Source organism: Natrix helvetica, assembly GCF_964273705.1.
Source record: "Natrix helvetica genome assembly, chromosome: 10".
Lineage (NCBI taxonomy): Eukaryota > Metazoa > Chordata > Lepidosauria > Squamata > Natricidae > Natrix > Natrix helvetica.
In genome coordinates this window covers 15,499,473-15,519,856 of record NC_138561.1, presented here as the reverse complement: position 1 = coordinate 15,519,856, position 20,384 = coordinate 15,499,473, and the positions used below count along the sequence as shown (strand labels likewise).

Sequence of the window (20,384 nt, the reverse complement as noted above, 5' to 3'; positions counted from 1 at the left end):
TGATCTACTGAGTGTGTTATGTTTGACATTTTTGATGAGTGCCCATGTGTCAGTCCTTTAACAGAATAATAGAATGACAGATTTGGAAGGGACCTCGGAGGTCTTCTAGTCCAACCTCTGCTCAAGCAGGAGACTACATACAATTCTAGACAAATAGTTGCTCAGTCTCTTCTTAAAAAACCTCCAGTGATGGAGCACCCACAATGTCTTAAAGGTAATGGTAAAAGTTCCCACCACACATATGTGCTAGTCGTTCCTGACTCTAGCGGGTGGTACTCATCAAGCCAAAGAGCTAGCACTGTCTGAAGACGTCTTCATGGTCCTGTGGCTGGCATAACTAAATGCCGAAGGTGCACGGAATGCTGTTACCTTCCCACCAAAGGTGATTCCTATTTTTCTACTTGCATTTTTACATGCTTTCAAACTGCTGGATTGGCAGAAGCTGGGACAAGTAACGGAAGCTCACTCCATTATGCGGCACTAGGGATTCGAACCGCTGAACTGCTGACCTTTCTGATTGACAAGCTCAGCATCTTAGACACTGAGCCACCTCATCCCTCACAATGTCTTAAGGCAAGTGTCCTACTGATTGTTGTCATTGTCAGAAAAAAAAAATTCCTTAGTTCTAGGTTGGCTCTCTCCTTGATTAGTTTTCATCCATTCTTTCTTGTCCTGCCTTCAGATGCTTTGGAAAATAGGTTGACCCTCCTCTTCTTTGTGGCAGCCCCTTAGATTTTAGAACACTAAGGGTGAACCAATCTAAAAGTAAGGAGAAATTTCCTGGCACCTTCTTCCTGTCTGACCTTAACTCCAAAGCAGCATTCTGGAACAAAAATGGGATAAAATTTCTTTCTTTCATTGTCTTGTTGTTTCTTTCTCATCCCTTTTCCATCTCCTAAAATATTTTGTATTCGATCCCAGCAGATTGCTCCATTAGGAGATCTATGAGATCAATCATCCCAGAGAAAGATTTCTGCTGGAATAAGTGATGTGTGCCACATTTTAACTCCCTGCAGCCAGTGAATTTCTGAGTAGAATTGCATGGTTAATTATAGCTAAGCTCCATTGATTTCAGTTGTCTAACTGTAAGCTTGACTAAATCTAGATCCAATGCCTTACGTTTCTTCCCAGCAAGATGTGATGTGCTAGTACTATTGTTTATTAACACACACACACACATTCACACTGATAATCAACATCTAATTTTGCATTTGAGATTGGAAAGGCTACAAGGTGTAGGCACTGTGTGTGTGTGTGTGTGACAAACTAATGGTATTTAGTAACATAAATTCTTGGTTTGTAGTATTGCATCAAAGAGCTCCATTGCAGTTTAAACAATTGGTAGACTGTTTGAATAAGGACGTGGTGGCTCGGTGGCTAAGCCGCTGAACTTGTCAATCAGAAAGGTTGGCAGTTTGGTGGTTCGAATCCCTAGCACCATGTAACGGAGTGAGCTCCCGTTACTTGTCCCAGCTTTTGTCAACCTAGCAGTTCAAAAGCACATAAAAATGCAAGTAGAAAAATAGGAACCACCTTTGATGGGAAGGTAACAGTGTTCCATGCGTCTTCGGGGTTTAGTCATGCCGGCCACATGACCACGGAGATGTCTTTGGACAGCGCTGGCTCTTTGGCCTTGAAACAGAGATGAGCACTGTCCCCTAGAGTTGGGAACAACTAACACACATGTGCAAGGGGAACTTTTACCTTTAGACTGTTTGAAATGAGATGATTTTCCACCGTGGGTTACACGTTCCACCCTTTGAGGACTTAGGATGGTGAACCAGACATCAAGACCTCCATTGTCATGTTTGAATTGCAAAGAAAGGTTCTTGTCATTTGTAATTACGCTGATAATGGAATAATATTTTACATGGATTTCTGCATATCGCTGTGAGCTTTGAGAGAGAGACGGGTTTGGCAAGTGGCTCCTCTGAACGATAAAACAGAACAAACAGAGGAACATCTTTCATTCTGTGCTAATTTTTTGTACATTGTTAAAGTGGGGGAATTTTAATTCAGCCTCGTCCTCTAACGCAAGAAATTGTGTGAGCCTTAATTTGGAGTGAAGGCAAGTAAAATATTTCAGATGGTTTCTATTCTCACTACAGTTACGAATATTTTTTTGGAGGAAAAAAATAATTCTGCTTCAACTTACGAGTATGTTTTTAGCTGCATGTCTCTAGTGTGTATATTTTCAACAAATTATCACTGTAGGTCCTCAGTGAAATGCATAAAAATGACTGGTGGGGTGGAAGAAATGAGAATCGGCAAAGCTTTATTTAAAGCCTTTTCAGAGGAATCATTTTAAGAATAATATTTGTAAAGCGGCGTTCTATGACATTCAATGATCACATGTTTTTCCATCACATAAATGCCACCATTTTTATAAGATATCAATCTTGGTTATGACTAATGTACTTCCTTGGATTAGACACGTATCTGCTCTATACTAATCTTGTCTGACCAACAGATACATTGGGCTTCAATTCTCAAACACAATTTGGTTTTAGTTTCATATGCTATTTATTTAGGGTTACTATGTAAATTTGGGGTACGGCCATCCAGTATAAGCTCCAGTGATGTTTCATGAATCATCATTGTGTCAATGTCATCCATGTGAAATATTCTACCGTGTTTCTCTGAAAATAAGAGAGGGTCTTTATTTCTTTTGACACCCAAAATAAGCACTTGGCCTTATTTTTGGGGAGGTCTTATTTTCAGGGAAACAAGGTATATCTTGTGGCATTTGTGCAATGACCTGATTTGTTTAGAGACACAAATGTGAAGAATGAAAAATTATCTGGGTTTTATAACTTGTTAAGCTGTATAAATGATGGTTTATAATGACAATGACTAGTTTTACCTAGCAGCTTGCTATGTTCTTCAGAATGTACGAACCAAGACCCTCTGTTTCTTCATGGTAATATCCAATTGTATGGACAAATCTAAACCTTAAATGATGTCTTTCTCAGTAAGCCATCCATATAGCATGCAATCTTCTAAAAAGTTGTGTCTGACTCTTGGGCCAGCATTCTCTGAAGACAATTTCTGGAGTCATGTGCAGTGGGGGATTAAGCCAGTTCACACCACTTCGGGAGAACTGGTTGTTAACTTTCTGAGCAGTTTGGTGAACACGTTGCTGGAAGAAATCATTAGGGCAGAGAAATGGTTGTTAAATTATTTGAATCCCACCACTCATATGGCTTTATGCCAAAGGTACACAAAATACCATTTCGTTCCCACCAAATTGGTACCTATTGATCTACTCACATTTGCATGCTTTCGAACTTCTAGGTGGGCAGGAGCTGGGAAGAGTAACAGGAGCTCACCTCATCGTACATAGCTCAGGTCTCAAACCTGGGCCACCAGCTCAGTAGTGGGATTCAGTTTTTTTTACTACCGATTATGTGGGCGTGGCTTGGTGGGTGTGGCAGGGGAAGGATACTGTAAAATCTCCTTTCTTTCCCCACTCCAGGGAAAGGTTACTGCAAAATCTCCATTTCCTCCTGATCAGCTGGGACTCAGGAGGCAAAGAATAGATGGGGGCAGGGCCAGTCAGTGGTGGTATTTACCGGTTCTCTGGATTACTCAGAATGCCCACTGCTGGTTCTCCAGAACTGGTCAGAACCTGCTGAATACCACCTCTGTGCCAGCTCTTCAGCTAACAAGCTCAGCATCTTTAACTGCTGAGCCATTGTGCCTCCTGCAATATTCTAACTTAATCCTAAACAACATTGTAGGAAGACTTTCATAGAAACTATAACAGGAAGATCATTACATATTTAATCATGGGATTTCAGAATATTGGGGCTACATCTGAGATTCAGAAGGACACCCTTCTTTCCTGCCCATTCCTTTGAAACTGATGTCCCCTTTAAAAGGAGACAAATTATGGGGAATTCTGTTGTGACAGATGTTCCTTATGCATCTGCTTAAACGTCTTTGCAGAGTCCCTATCTGTGCGAATCTGTAAAAGCTGTAGAGTTAGAACCTAGAAATCTTCTTAAAAATAAAAATCTACTCTGAATTTTTACAATATGAAGATGATTGCAAAGTTGTGATTCATCAGCTTTGCCTTCAGTTTTCTTGGCAATAATAGTTGCAGAATATTTAGTTTGCAAATTGCAGGGTAGATTTTTTTTAAAGGACAGGGTCTTTTTTTAAAGTCCTTTGGACTTTATCTATATTTATATAACTCTTTTTGTACATGGTATCAACTGTAGCAGAGGAGCATCCTTCAAAGAAGAGATTGTGCCTCCATTTTTAAAGGCTTAAACGTTCATTATTACCCTGCATAATTCTCTATTACATAGTTGAAAACAACAAAGAATATGTCAGTATTCACTGCAATTCATCGATACTTAAAGCTTAAAAGCACACCACCTCCTTTGTTTTGATGTGAAAATCACTTTAAATTGAAAAAAACACTGCCCTTAGTGATGACTTGGAAAAAATGGTGATAATTTTATTTTATTTTTGTAGCCATTAGTACTGCAATGCATTTCCTATTATTATGGACACAGTTCAGATTACTCTTTATTTTATTTTTGTTTGGTTAGGTTTTTTTTGCCTTTGGACAGGAAAGAAATTACTGGATTCTATCAGTAATATTGGCAATCCCCATATTCTGACATCTGTTCCTTTCTAAACGTTTTACCAACCTTGATGGAATGGAGTTTAGCATTCAAAGCTGACTTGAAGGAAAAATTGGATGATAAAAAAATAACATTGATTAAACACCAGAAGTCATTTACCAATGACTATCAATATTTTGATGGCCGGGATAGTCAATTCCAGAACAGCTAGGCATTCTACAGAAATTTTAATTGCATTTAATCATTGAATTTAGCTGAAGAATTGACTTTGCTTTCATGCTTTCTTTTCCTCCAAGCAGAAAGACAGGAGATAGATTCTAATCCATTTTAATTAAATATATTTTGATGTTTGCACTTAAGGAATATTTCTGCCATTTTTTTTTTGGATGTCATACCTTGCATGACAGCACGATTTGGCTTAATTTAAGTCTTCAATAGTGCTGACATTTTGGATCGGGATGGATTTACATCCTTGATCTTTAAGGTTTTCTGCAGCGCTGTTTTCTTTTCAGTTTTGAAACCTTTTGAATGGAAACCAAGTCATATGAAATGTAAACTTGCCACACACTGTGCCATGCATACTTGACAAAACAACATCACTCTGGGACACTCTCAGAAACTCTCATTTCTTTCCTAGAGACTCTGGAACTAAGGCTTAGCGCTCAAAACATAACTTGTTAAATTTATTTAATACCACTGCTCTATGTTTATTCAGATATGTCACAGATAAAACCTCCCTTTTTATGACCTTGTAATCTTGCACGGTTGGGGAAGCTGGGAAGGAAGGGGTGAGGGAGGGAAGGAAGGAAGGAAAGAAAGAAGGAAGGGAAGGGAGGAAGGAAGGAAGGAAGGAAAATTGACAATGAAAGTGAACCCATTGAGAGGGAGGGAGGGAGGAAGGAAGGAAATGAGGGAGGGAGGGAAGGAAGGAAGGAAGGAAGGAAGGAAGGAAGGAAGGAAGGAAGGAAAATTGCAAGTGAAAGTGACACATTGAGAGGGAGGAAATGAGGGAGGAAACGAGGGAGGGAGGGAGGGAAGGAAGGAAGGAAAATTGCAAGTGAAAGTGACACATTGAGAGGGAGGAAATGAAGGAGGAAACGAGGGAGGGAGGGAAGGAAGGAAAATCAATTGCCAGGGAAAGTGAACACATTGGGAGGGAGGGAGGAAAATTGCCAGTAAAAGTGAACACATTGCACGCAATGATTCATACACCAACATGCATGCAAATATTCATGTGGTCTTTACTGCTGAATTTGTCAGCAGCAGCACAAAAGAGAATTTGTATCAGTGAGATGAGAAAATTGTCAAAAATGAAATTGACAGAATCCCCCAATTTATTAAGATCCCCATCTGCAATGTTAATGGAAGCTTACTGAATTAATTGAGAGATGTCTAAATTTACCACTTGTCACATGCTTGAGAAAAAGAACTATATTTCCCATTCAACATCTGGGGTGTTGTAGAAACTAATATGCTCCAGAAGTTATAAGCTGGCTGCATCTCGCAGTATTAGTCCTGAGCTACTGAATTAAACTGGCACCCTTCATTGATGGGAACATTTTAAAAAATGAAAAAAACCAGCAACAACCACAAAAGAATGAGAGAAGTCATATAATATCCAGCTGCTTGTATTCTCCTCTTGGAAGAATAGAAAACACTATTTGTGCAATCTCTACAGTTTTATTTTGCAAAAAAAAGGGAGAAAAAACTTTCTAATGGCCAAAGTGATTAATTACTCTGACACATGTTTTGCATAGGAGGGTTCACACGCCTCCTCCTTACGATGCAAGCTCCAGCGAACACCATATGTGTCTTTGGGTGTGAAAACATGTGCCATGCAACTTTTCTTTTTTGACAACGTGTTCCTTGGTCTTAGAGTTTTCCTCCACAGTCAGATACGGCACTGAATCTTTAGGCTAGGCTATCCTTGCCCTCATTTTCCTTGCAGATTTCTCCTGTAAGTATCTATACGGATTCTTCAAATATATCTATATATCTTGTTTTCACTAGTGCTTGAATTCTAGCTTACTTGTGTTTTCATAGTAGATGTTAAGGGAAAAAACTCTCTTGGTTTAATCAAATTAAATCAATCCTTATTTGGTCATATGCTAGCAAATAAAATTCAAAAGTTATGATTAATTAAATTAAAGGGAAACATATAGTTATTCTAAAATATTGCGAACTATCCTAAAAATACGAGTTCCAGGCGTAGCTATAAAAGAAGAGACAGACATCATGATCTCCGGAACTTAAAATATATCATCCATTTAGCTTTTGTTAGCTTCTGCCAACATCATCAGAAGCAGAGGCTAACGAAAGCTTAAGTGGATAATATATTTTAAGTTCTAAAATATTGGTATATATTATGTGCCCATGGATCAAGAAGCATATGTTGTACATATCTGTACAAAAGCTGATAATGTGGGAGAGAATTTCTGATGGGATGTCAAAGTTCTCAGCCATGACAACACATGGCTAAGTATTCTTTTGAAAAGCAACTCACTATGAATCGAGCAGGGAAAACCAATTTTATCAGATGCATTGTGTACAGGAACTGAAAAGAGAACATCTTTCTAGTTTGAATTAAGCTCAATTTCCTCGAATGTTTCATAAAACAAAGGCAAAGTAACCTTTTCCTTGACTGAATACCACTCTATAATGCCTTGGTAAGGCCACACTTGGAATATTGCATCCAGTTTTGGTCGCCACGATGTAAAAAAGATGTGGAGACTCTAAAAAGAGTGCAGAGAAGAGCAACAAAAGATGATTAGGGGACTGGAGGCTAAAACATATAAAGAACAGTTGCAGGAACTGGGTATGTCTAGTTTAATAGAAAGAAGGACTAGGGGAGACATGATAGCAGTCTTCCAATATCTCAGGGGTTGCCACAAAGAGGGAGTCAAGCTATTCTCCAAGGCACCTGAGGGTAGAACAAGAAGCAATGGTGGAAACTAATCAAGGAGAGAAGCAACTTAGAACTGAGGATAAATTTCCTGACAGTTAGAACAATTAATCAGTGGAACAGAAGTTGCCTCCAGAAGTTGAGAATGCTCAAACACTGGAAGTCTTTAAGAAGATGTTGGATAACCATTTGTCTGAAGTGGTGTAGGGTTTCCTGCCTAAGCAGGGGGTTGGACTAGAAGACCTCCGAGGTCCCTTCCAACTCTCTTATTCTGTTCTTGTTCTGAAATTTGTGGATAGTAAGCCTTTTGAACTAGAGGCACATCTGAAAAGGTTATAGCAAAGTTGGGAAGATAAGTCGTCCATCCTTCACACATTTTTCCTGCTCCAATCTAAGAAACTATTGTGATTTGGAAGTATGATGGTTGAGATGGGAGAAGGATAACTTTCACAACTTGGGATTTAGGTTTTCTCTCATCATAATAAACAGAAAAAAATAAATAAATGAAAATATCTGGCATATTTTTAATGCCAAAATATTTACTGTATATATTCTTCGCTTAACATTTTAAAAGTATTTTTTTTAATTTAACGACCTTTAAATATTCTATCTTAAATATATAGCAATTTAGTTGGATTCTTTAATTCTCCAAATGCATCCTCTCCTTCCCCAATTGCTTGTTATGCCTCCAGTTCTTCCAGCCCTTGTTAAATCATTCATGTGATCAAGTGGATAACAATTTCTCTTACAAATGAATGTTGATTCACTGCTGGGTAGAAGTGCTGATCAGCACAATAGTGTTTGAAAAGAAATAGCCCAGGATAAATTCCCATTTCATTCATTCCAATAATCACTGTGTCAAGATCGAATCGTCCTCACCCTAGTCCAGGGGTGGGCTGCAGGGAGTTTTGGGGGGGGGGAACCTCTAGCTAAGATTCTGTGTAGTTTGGAGAACCCCAAAATCCCACTCCTGGCTGGCCCCGCCCACCCCACCCCTCCCAGGAGTCCCCACACGGCCTGTTTTGGATGCAGGGGAGTGCAGGGCATGCACGGAAGCTTGGGAAGGGTGAAAAACAGGCCTAATGGAATTTTGGGAAGGCTGAAAATGGGCATGTTTCCAGCCTCCAGAGAGCCTCCGGAGCCTCGGGAGGCTGTTTTCGCCTTCCCAAAGGCTCAAGGAAAGCTTCCGGAGCCCAGGGAGGGCATAAATCCCCCCTGCTGTGGTGTAGGAGGCCGACTTGGCCATGCCCACCCAGCAACCAGATAGAGAACCCCTTGCTAAAATTTTTGAAGCCCCCTCCTGCCCTACTCCTTCCTCTGGAAAACAACCGAGCTTCTGATTTTGTGATTTTGGAGGAAAGTCTAGAATTTTAGTGACTCTCACTTCAATACAATATGGAATACCTGTTCCGCAAAGAAGGTTTGGCTGAACTTGGTATTTCGGGCTTAGGTGAAGTTGTCACTCCTTCCTCGATACGCAGAGTGGCAGCGAAGGGAAGAGAACTGGTGAATTAATCCTTGGTCCCATTTTGCCAGCTACCAGCGGCTAATTGTATATTAACTCTTTGCTTAGTGTAACCATGATTACACAGACATTCCATTCATATGGGAACTCGGCGGTTGGATTTTTTTTTTTTTCCTTTCATTTTTGCACTTCGGATTTTCTCCACATCGGTCTTCAATTGTGCCCTCGGAATTGAACACACATGCACGCTGACTTTGCATGGAAAAGATCAGTGACAAAAATCTCATGACGTTTCCTTGCCATAATTGTTCCCTGAGTCAATCCTGAAAGAAAGGGAAAAAAACTCCAGCGAAGCTGTTTGTATTTATACCTACAGCCCTTACAGCTCGATTTCCTGACCCTTCTCTTGTCTGTTTTATGTACAGACAAATTGTTTCCAAAAGAGGGAACTCTGTGCAACTTTTCACATTATACTGTCTTGTTTTTTATTATTTTTATTTTTATTATTATTATTATTTCTAGCTGCGGATGCTCTTGAAACTCAAACCATTCCCAACGAGCTCAAACATAGTTTTTGTTCTGTTTTCTTCTTGGGGGGCACCGTGTTCCAACTTCTTCCTAGAAACCTGGACAGTATCCTTAAGTTATTCAAAACGTCGCTTCATTCTTTTTGTAGCGTAAAACTTGACAACAAGTTGTCATAAGGGGCTAAAGATTAATTTGCACATTTAGATCTGCGCCATCCAGCACCAGATTGAGGGAAACAGCAGCTCTTTTGGTATGAGTTGAAGTTTAGTTCAGATATCACACTAAAGCATAATGTAGTTTTATTTAATTTTGGATCAGTATGTTGTGCAATCTGCCCACTGCGGTTTGTAAGCGGAAATTTATAACTTCACAACGTGCATGAACCCCACCAACTATGATTTGTGCACCAAACCATGGTTTAGTGCCAAATGGGAGTCCGATATGCTCAGAACAGTCTACAGTATGAGTTCTGCTAAGAGTTAGGATTTGATCTTTTTACATAATCCAGAAAATAAAAGGAGTATTCTTTCATGGTACCGCTACTTTAGATTGTAGTTTATGTGTTATTTTTCCCAGCCTTCCAGAAAGAAACGTTTTAAAACAGTCCATCTTTCTGGTCTAAAGGGATGCAATGGCTCAGCGGTTAAGGCACTGAGCTTGTCGATCAGAAGGGTCAGCAGTTCGCCGGTTCGAATCCCTAGCGCCACGTAACGGAGTGAACTCCCGTTATTTGTCTCAGCTTCTGCCAACCTAGCAGTTCGAAAGCACGTAAAAAATGCAAGTAGAAAAATAAGAACCACCTTTGGTGGGAAGGTAACAGTGTTCTGTGCGCCTTTGGCATTTATTAATGCTGGCCCCATAACTATGGAGATGTCTTCAGACAGAGCTGACCCTTTGGCTTTGAAACGGAGATGACTACTGCCCCCTAGAGTCGGGAATGACTAGCACATATGTGCGAGGGGAACCTTTTATCTTTTTATCTTGCTGGTCTAGTCAACTGCAGCAATGTTAATTGAAAAGAAGGATCTGAGGGTGTTTGGATCAGATGAGTCCATGTTCCTGTTTGGCATTTCTTTAACAGCTTGTACATTAGCAATTCCCCACCCCCCTTTTAAATAGCAAACATATGGGACCCTTCCCTTTTTGCAATTTGCCTGAACTTCTGCCTTTCCCCAAAACTCGTGTTCCTATTTCTGCACCAGTTAAACTTTCCATGTTGTGGTTCAGAAGACGGGAGGGCCTTGCCCTATAAATGCAAGCAGTCTTTCTTGGTGCTAGTGCTTAAGGGGGGTCGGGGTCGGGGTTCCTACTGAATGTAACCTGGGCCCTTCTAGAGTGTCCCAAGAATGTCTCCCCGGCAAACTGGAGCTCAATACATTAATAAAGACAGGCAGTTAGAGTAGAAGCAGAGCTGATCTGCTCTACAGCCTGGGCACCCCAGATGTTTCTGATAACTGTGCTACGCTGGAAGAGCACATGTGGAAATAGAATAAAAATTAAAACAATGAGAACTAAAATGGAAAAAAAAGTGCTTTACAACCACCCACAAGAAGACTTATTTTTTTTTAAAAAAATGCAAGCAGTAATATGTTTATATTTAACCAACGTGAAAACCAGAATTCTTGCATTGAATTAATAAGCGGGAAATAGTATTATTAGGTACTGGAGCCTACTAGAACTGTTTATGGTTGGCTTGGGTTGGAGGTGCTTAGTACAATTTCCATATAGAGGTAGTCCTTGACATACAATCACCTTTGAGCCCCAAATTTCCGTTGCTAAGTGAAACATTTGTTAAGAGAGTTTTGTCCCATTTACCTCTGTTCTTGCCACAATTGTTAAGTGTAGTCACTGCAGTTGCTAAGTAAGTAACACGGCTGTTAAGGGCATCTGGCTTCCCCATTGATAAAGGATAGTTGTCATGGAGTAATAAGCAACCAGAAGTACAATTTGCACAGACAAATGTCTACGGAGTCATCCAGCTCATGGTTGAACATTGTTTTGCCTTGAAGATGTTTCACTTCTCATTCCAGAAGCTTCTTCAGTTCTGACTGAATGGTGGAGGGGGAAGAATTTCTTGGGGAAACTCCTTTCAGCAAGGTTGCACACTCATTTGCACTATTCGGGTGACCTGAGAGCACAGATGAAAACTCCAACACCTCTCAAATGTCTGCAAGGAATATAAATCCTTCCATTCTCCACCATCCCGTCAGAACTGAAGAAGCTTCTGGAATGAGAAGCAAAATGTCTTCAAGGAAAAGCAAAGTTCAGTTTGCCTTTTGAAGAAGCACCTTTGAAACAACTGCATAGACATATGACGAAGTCAAGTCGTTTTTTATTCCTATGTTTCTGGGGGAAATACATTTTCTGTCGAGGCAGGCCGCTTTGCTGGTGACGAAGTCCTGCTTTATTGAGTTTGGTTCTCACTGGGTTGAAGATTTTTCTGAATGGTTTGGGAGTAAGCAAAATCTGTCTTTCTCTTAGAACTGCCCAGCAATTCTTTAAATCTCTTAAATTTGAGATTTAATCAGAGCTCCCAAAGGAAAGGCGCTAGATGAATTAACAGCAGAATAGCCTTGTTCTTCACTAGGCTCCCTGCGTGTAATTGTAAAGATCAGAGAGCAAGGTTAAAAGCAATCTGTCTATATAGAAAGTAGCTTTTTCTTTCTTTTTGCTTCTGTTCACTGAAAATCTTTCGCAGAAAGTCTGAAATAATCCTATGCCTACTACTCCACCCTTGAGGTAAAAATAAATATAAACAAAGGCTTAACGGCAATTTCAGAAAAAGCCCAGGAAAAAAAAGAATCTATTTAAAGCTGTCGGAGTAGAATATCTATATATGGAAAGTATAAGTGAATCATGTTAATAGAGTTTTTGTTTGGTTAAAAGGAACGGGGCAACTAATAGAATCTTACTTTAGAATGGATGATACAATTACCGTGAACAGCTTAATTTAGGGACTTTTCAAAGGAGATTTTGAAATGGTCTTCTTGATGAGGAATGTCACGACACAATTTTCCCCCCCATCCAGACTTCTTTTAGTTGCTTTCCTCTTAGTTTACCTTGTACTCAGTCCATCTTTGCCATCATGAAGTCAGGCCAGCATTACCTGTTGTGAAGTTACCTCCTCATTCTAGAGATGTATTATCCTTTAAAACAAGGGAACGCCTGCTGAGTTGCATGGAGAGGAACCCTTCTGCATTCTTTTTAGTAGGAGAATGACAAAACCGATCTGTTCTCTTCTGCATACAGTCTTGTTGGAACACAGGTGGGGGAGCCACCGGTCAGCTGGTGGTTTTGAAAAATGCAGGTTGTTGGATGTGTTAACGAAAAGCATAGGTTATGTCAACAGAGACCCTGAGAGGGCTTCATGTTAAAGCTGAAGCAGCCCTAAGCTGCATTAACAGAGGGATACAATCAAGATCAAGGGAGTTACTACTAACACTCTATAAAACCTTAGTAAGACCATACCTAGAACGCTGCATCCAATTTTGGTCACTACACTATAAAAAAAGATGTTGAGACTCCAGAAAAAGTGCAGAGAAGAGCAATCAGGAGGATTTGGGGGACTGGAGGCTAAAACATACGATGAACGTTTGCAGGAACTGGGCATGGCTAGTCTAGTGAAGAGAAGGACTAAGGGAGACAATACTTGAGGGGCTGCCACAGAGAGGATGGGGGTCAAGCTATTTTCAAAAGGTACCCAAAGGCCAGATGTAGAATAATGGATGGAATCTGATCAAGGAGAGATTCAACCTAGAAATAAAGAGAAACTTTCTGACAGTGAGAACAATCAACCCATGGAAGAGAAGTTGCCTTTGGAAGTTGTGGGGGATTCATCACTGGAGGCTGTCAAGAAGAGACTGGACTGCCATTTGTTGAAAATGGTGTAGGGTCTCCTGCTTGGGCTGGGGGTTGGACTAGATGACCTACAAGGTCCATTCCAACTCTGTAAATCTGTGACGCCTCTGTGTAAATGTAGGAGAAAGAGCTGTGGATGGAGTGAAGAGAGGAATTTGCCTAGAGTTGTTACATTCCCACAAATGTTCTAAATCTATCCCACCCCCTTCAATTTCATTGACTCTTATCTAGCACCAATTTAGTGCTAACCATTAGTACATTTAAGAATCTATGTTAGTAGATTTTATTTTGCATAGTCATGAACAGTAAATTATCTTAACTGGAATGTAATGTGTGATCCTGGTTCTTCTCACCTGACAGTACTGAGTGCACAGGTAGCATAGCGGCCAGACCTGCTGAACTGCAACGCCCTTAAGCTTCAGCAATGTTGATAAAGAGTGAAGGGTGCTGTCAGTTGGAGTTCAGAAGCTCTTCCATTATACTCTAATCCCCCCCCCCATAGCAAGATATTCTACACGCTGCTTATATGCTTTCTTTCAAACAATTAATTGACAAATCTCGTAAGTGATTCAAACCAGTGAAACCAATGATAAATGTACTAGGGAAGTAATGATGTAGTTTCTGTATTAAGAAATAAAAGAAAAGAAAAAATGAAGGAAAGAAGGGGGAGAGAAAGAGAGAAAGAAAGAAAGAAAGAAAGAAAGAAAGAAAGAAAGAAAGAAAGAAAGAAAGAAAGAGAAAGGCAGGCAGGCAGGATGGACAATTAGAGAAAGCTCATAAAAGTTCAATAGAGATGTAATTACATTATACATCAATATACATGAAAGTTCAAAAAGTTAGAACTGCCCCTACTGCATTTACAATTTCCATTGAATTATCATATTATTCCATTTTCAAACTTTCTATATATGTTTTTATCCTGCCCTTTGAAAATATCTTTTCTAGGATAATTCCATTCATCATATAGCATACACACACACACCTTGCATTAGCCACCTCCAATTGCACAGGTATCTGTTAAAATTCATTATATATTTAGCCCTATACAATCCATCCATTCCTGCTTTATAACCTACTCCTTAGTTGGTATAGATACATCAAGTATGACCCTAGTTTGGTAGTGAATGACCCTATTAGGTGTCTCTGCCTCGAATACCCAGCCTTGGCCCCTCTCTGTGAAAGGGAAGGGGTCTGAGTGTTTTGGAGTATGAAGAACAAATAAGTCTAAAATCAAAGGTGATTCAGAATGCGGTCCTAATTAGTAGCCCTATTTCCACATTGCTTAGCAACAGATATAGCTGAGGAAATTTGTAGTGGCGAGTTTGTGCAAAGAAATTAAAGTTCTAGTGTGTTTTGTTTGTGGGATATATAGTCCGTTGTGCGTAATGAACGTGGAGCTACCTCTAAAGCGAATTTCAAATGCTCTATCAATTAAATCTGTGTGGTTTGCTTTCGTTATTTTAAATCTGCTTTCCTTCTGAACAAAGCGAAGTTTGCCATGTTCTTAACTTTTCTTATGTAGATACACTCTGCCAATATAATGTCCTGCTGCTGTTTAATTTCCCCCCAAAGTCCTGAATTGCTTAGGGTTATTGTGGGTTATTTAAATGGTTGCTATGTGAGACAATTCATCTCAAACAGTCCTGAAAAAAAAAAATCACCTACTGATCTATTTTGCCTTGAATATGGACAGACTAATTTGGGAATAAATTAGTCACTAGCTTTTGGCTCTGACATAAAGTATATGTCTCTCCAGTAAGGTTTCTACCAAATGAAGCATTTGTTAGACAGAATGCTAATCCTAGAATTTTACGTTCTATGGTTTTAATTTTAATTTCAGACCTTCATATATATTTTTAAAAATGCAATTAGAACTCCAGATGCACTTGAGCTGTGAAGCTGTCAATAATGGCAGACAAAGGGACATTGTCAAAAACAAAGCAAAAGAAATCAGTGCTTCTTAAACTTATTAGAGAAAGAGAAAGTTCAGAAGTTTTATGGAAATTATTTACAGTTGATACTGGCAGTAATTTGTTTTTGTATAAATGCAAATTGAAGATGTGTGTGTGTGTGTGTGTGTGTGTGTGTGTGTGTGTGAGAGAGAGAGAGAGAGAGAGAGAGAGAGAGAGAGAGAGAGAGAGAGAGAGAGAGAGAGAGAGAGAGAGAGAGAGAGAGAGAGAGAGAGAGAGAGTCATTGTTGGTTTCCTGGCAAGATTTTGGAAGTGGTTTGCTATTGTATGCTTCCCAGGGCTGAGAGAGAGTGATCAGCCCAACAATAACCTTGCGTCTAAGCAGGACTAGAACTCAGAGCCTCCTGCTTTTTAGACTGATGCTTAAACCACACTAACCTTGCTTTCATCCCTTTCTTTGCTGTGACAAGTCTTGTCTCATTGCAACTCATTTTCTATTGTGTTTGGTATTCAATGGTTTAAACTTTTAGTTTCTTTCATTACATCTTTTATTACTATTTCATTCTGTGTTTGATTCTGGATCCCTAAATCATACGCTTGATTTTTAGTCTTTGGAACAAGAATATCAATTAAGTAAAACTGTTCTGTTTCTATTGGGATTTGGGCCTCAGCCCCCCTTAGATTACTTGGAGGAAATCCTTCTCCACTATTTTGAGATGAAAGTCATTTCTAGATATTTGAAGAGCCATCATGCAAGAATGAAGGAGCAGAAAATTGGACCGGAACCATTGTTCTTAAATTAAAAGCACATTAAGCTAAAGATTAGCAAGAAGTTCTTAAAGATGCAAACCAGAGAACGAGTTGGTTCAGAAGGTGGAGGACTCTTCTTTAATAACGTTTTTAAGCAAAGTTGTGAAGCTTTGTGCAGTGTTGAGACTTCCCTCTCAGAATAGAATAGAATAATTGGCCAAGACTGCTTGGACACACAAGGGATTTGTCTTGGGTGCATATCCTCTTGGTATACATAAGGAGAATAGAATACATTCATCAACAATAAAATGATACTACATTTAGTGATAGTCAAGGTTACTAATAAACTATCAAATTGTATTAGGAAACAAATAAAAACATTATAAATCGAAAGATACAAGCAACATGGTTATAGTCATGTTGGAAGAGATGGATACTAGTAAGGAAGAGAAGAATAATAGTAATACAGTCTTAGTAAATTATTTGACAGTGTTGTGGAAATTAGTTGTTAAGCAGAGTGATGGCATTCGGTAAAAAAATGTCCTTGTGTCTAGTTGTTCTGGTGTGCAGTGCCCTAAAGCATCCTTTTGAGGGCAAAAGTTGAAACAATTTATGTCCAGGATCTGAGGGGTCTGTAGATACTTTCAAAGCCCTCTTTTTGACTTGTTCAGTATACAGGTCCTCAGTGGAAGATAGGTTGGTAGCTCTACCATTCTTCTCTACCAGAGGATGAATCAGTTAAATCAGCTGCACGTACAGATAAAATACAGAATCAGGCATTTTGTATCTGAATTTAGGGTGGCCAAATGCAAAAGAAGACATAGAGTCCTTGCCACGAATGATTTCCCAACCTGGTTGTCTATTCTGAAACAATGGAAGGCACCAGAGACGCCAAGTTACATTAGAATATAATTTCTTTTGGCAGAGTTGAGATGCTGAGCAGGAGTGTAAAACTGCTACAGTTCCCTCTTCTGCACATTTTAGGAAAGGGAGAGAATTTCACTTCTTCACGTGATGATACGGAGGAATCAATATTTTATAGGAAACATTTCAATATTGTGTTTCTTCTCTTTGGCAACATAGCTGGAAAAGGATCACAGAAATGTCATTCCAGAATCATTTGCAGATTTTCTCCGATGAATACCACTTGATTTTGCCTGCATGATTACAGTTCCTTCTCTTGTGATTGGCTGCACGGATTGCGTACGGCTCCTCGGATTGGATGTGCTCAGTAGCTATCCAATGCCCTACAAAGGGCAGGATGAATGACAAGTTGAATACACAATTTAACATTTCTGAAATGTTGGATACTTAGTCATCCAATTAGGAGGGCAAACAATAGCACATAACTCATAAAAAAGAACAAACCCAGCACAAATTGTGAACTTCTATATGCATTTCTCTCTCTCTCTCTCTCCCTATCTCTATGTATACTATACCATATATATTTATGGGTATGCATGTGTATGTTTGTCTATATATGTGAGGAGAGAGAGAAGGAGAAGGAGAAAGATAAAGAGAGAGAGGGAGGGGGAGAGAGAGAGAGAGAATTTATCTCTTCCATCAATACTTTTCATTTTGTTCTTTGAATGGAATGTCTCCTATAATTAACAAAGATTATGAACTGCAGATTTCAATGCAAGACACATCTGAGTTAAATAAATTACAAAGAAGAAAAAAAAGTTCACCTACTACATGATGAATTTTTTAAAAAGTTCATATGGCTGCAAGTAAAGATTTGGGGGTTATGCTGAACTCAACTCAAAGGAGGTACATCTAGCACTGCAAAATTTCCAATCGAAGTACTGCTTCTGCCTTTGCTGAGAGCTAATCGGTGCAACAGCAGTGAAACATCCTGTTACTCTGTGTGAACAAACAATGTGGGAACTGGATTGTACAGGTTTTTATGTATTTGGGGTGCAGAAGTAAAAATTACATGGAGGAACATCTTTAAAAAAAACCACCATTAATCTTTGGGTATGCTAGGGCTGCTGTGGAAAAGAATAATGGGGGGAAAACCTTTCTTTGTGTTCTCTCTTATCCCAATAGAGTTAATCCAGTTCATTTAGAGACTGTTCAAAATTACAACAGTATTGAAAAAAAAAGTCTTACAACTTTTTCAACCTTTATGACCGTTGCAGCATTCCCACTACCAGATCTAACTAAATAGGCATTAGAAACCTCCAGCTACTAACTGCGTAACTGTTAACTTAAGTCTTCCCTGCTTTAATCCAATTAGTAATTATTCTGTTTTCACAGATGGGAACATTGAGACAGAGTGATTAAGCAGCCTGCTTTCAACTCTGCTCTGAATTGGGATTCTGTATGTGAAACCTGGTTTCTGGATCCGTGTATACAGACTACTAAGATCAAAGGTTCTATATGTCCCAGGTAAGAAAATGGTACTGTGTATTGTGCTAATATAGAAAGCAGAGGTGGGTTGCTGCTGGTTCGGCCCGGATCGGGCGAACTGGTAGTAGCGGTGGTGGGAGGCTCCACCCACCCGCCTGGACGCTCTTGCGCAGAAGCGTCACCCACGCGTGAAAGCGCTCAAAGGAGCACGCCCAAACCGGTAGTAAAAAAAATTAGCAACTCGCCTCAGCTAGAAAGGTTTTTTACAACTGCTTAATACACAGAAAAGGGATGTGGCTCAGCGGCTAAGGCACTGAGCTTGTCGATCAGAAAGGTTGGCAGTTCGGCAGTTTGAATCCCTAGCACCACGTAATGGAGTGAGCTCCCATTACTTGTCCCGGCTTCTGCCAAACTAGCAGTTCGAAAGCACATTAAAAATGCAAGTAGAAAAATAGGAACCACCTTTGGTGGGAAGGTAACAGCGTTCCGTGCACCTTCAGAGTTTAGTCGTGCTGGTGGCATGACCATGGAGATGTCTTTGGACAGCGCTGGCTCTTGGGCTTTGAAACCGAGATGAGCACTGCCCCCTGGAGTCGGGAATGACTACCACATAAATGCGAGAGGAACCTTTACCCTAATACACAGAAATACAGAATTAATTTTCTGGGGCTGTTATATTTGTTATATATATCTGGGGCAAAGGCTGAAGGAAGAGAAAGTTAGCCTCTGAGGAGTATTTTTAATCTTACTTCTTAAGAAAAAAAAAGTGTAATCCAAGAGAGAAACTCTACAAGATTATTTTTTTTCATATCGTCCTTCCCTTTTGATTTAAAGTGCCTCCCTCTTTTGTGACATTTAGTCTACTAGTAAATGCTCGGAGTAAATGTTAATGTTGGCCTGGACAGCAAGACAAATGAATGCTGATTTCCAGATGTTTTTCAGATGGCATTACTCGTGTTTATGTATGTATATTAGGCATGAACTATATATATATATAAGAAGCAATGGGTGGAAGTTACTCAAGGAGAGAAGCAACTTAGAACTAAGGAGAAATTTCCTGACAGTTAGAACAATTAATCAGTGGAGCAAACTTGCCTCCAGAAGTTGTGAATGCCCCAACACTGGAAGTCTTTAAGAAGATGTTGGATAGCCATTTGTCTGAAACGGTATAGGGTTTCCTGCCTAGGCAGGGGGTTGGACTAGAAGACCTCCAAGGTCCCTTCCAACTCTGTAATTTTATATTCAATGTAATGCTATAAAATATGCCCATTAAACACGAGAACCCCTTAGAAAAAAGAGAGCTGGGAATTCTAATTTATGATTTATAAACATTTATTACCAGCTTTTCATTATTGCTGCCTTTCAGTGCTTAGAGATTGAAGCTCGGATCTTTAAGGACCCAAACAAAATGGATGTCAGTTCCATTTCTCCCTTATTCAATTTTATTTAGAACAGGCTGTTTTGGATAATTTCTCTTATTGAAATAACAAACCATCCATAAGACATACATCCTTTGCATGTTTAAAAAAGGGATCTGAAAGTTCTCTGGCCTTGCTTATATGAACATTATGATTTCCTGGCAGTTTCAGAAAGAGAGGGGGTGGGGGGGAAACCTTGTATTTTTGACTTAGTTAAAAACTAAATGAGGGATGTCCCTCACAAAATGATCCAGTGGCATAATAAATAAAGCAATGGAGTACGTGTGTGAGAAAAAGTCCTTGTTAAAATGACTTTTCGCCCATATCCACAAAGATTCTGTGCACAAGAATAATTCTAGACATCCCCCACCCCCCATATATACAAAGAAATTTATCTCGCAAGCAGTGGTGGGATTCAAATCTTTTTAACAGCTGGTTAATGACCTAATGACCAGCTGGATAGGTGGGGCTTGGTGTCATGTGACTGGGTGGGCGTGGCCAACTCAGCGTCACTCACGTCAATGGGCGCTTCGCATTAGCTGTTACTATGTCATAAGGGTTAACTGGAGAGGCAGTTTCTGTAAGCAGGGCAATAAAGATTGTGTT

General features: G+C 39.6%; 1 protein-coding gene across 4 annotated transcripts in view; it reads left to right on the top strand.

The window, feature by feature from the left end:
* Window positions 1-20,384, top strand: part of ZNF536 (zinc finger protein 536) — a 444,580-nt gene that overhangs the window by 212,729 nt on the left and 211,467 nt on the right. For all 4 annotated transcript variants that reach the window (XM_081963203.1, XM_081963201.1, XM_081963204.1 and 1 more), the window contains one exon: window positions 18,268-18,399. The gene's annotated coding sequence lies outside the window, so the exon portion shown is untranslated. The remainder of the gene's footprint in view (window positions 1-18,267; window positions 18,400-20,384) is intronic.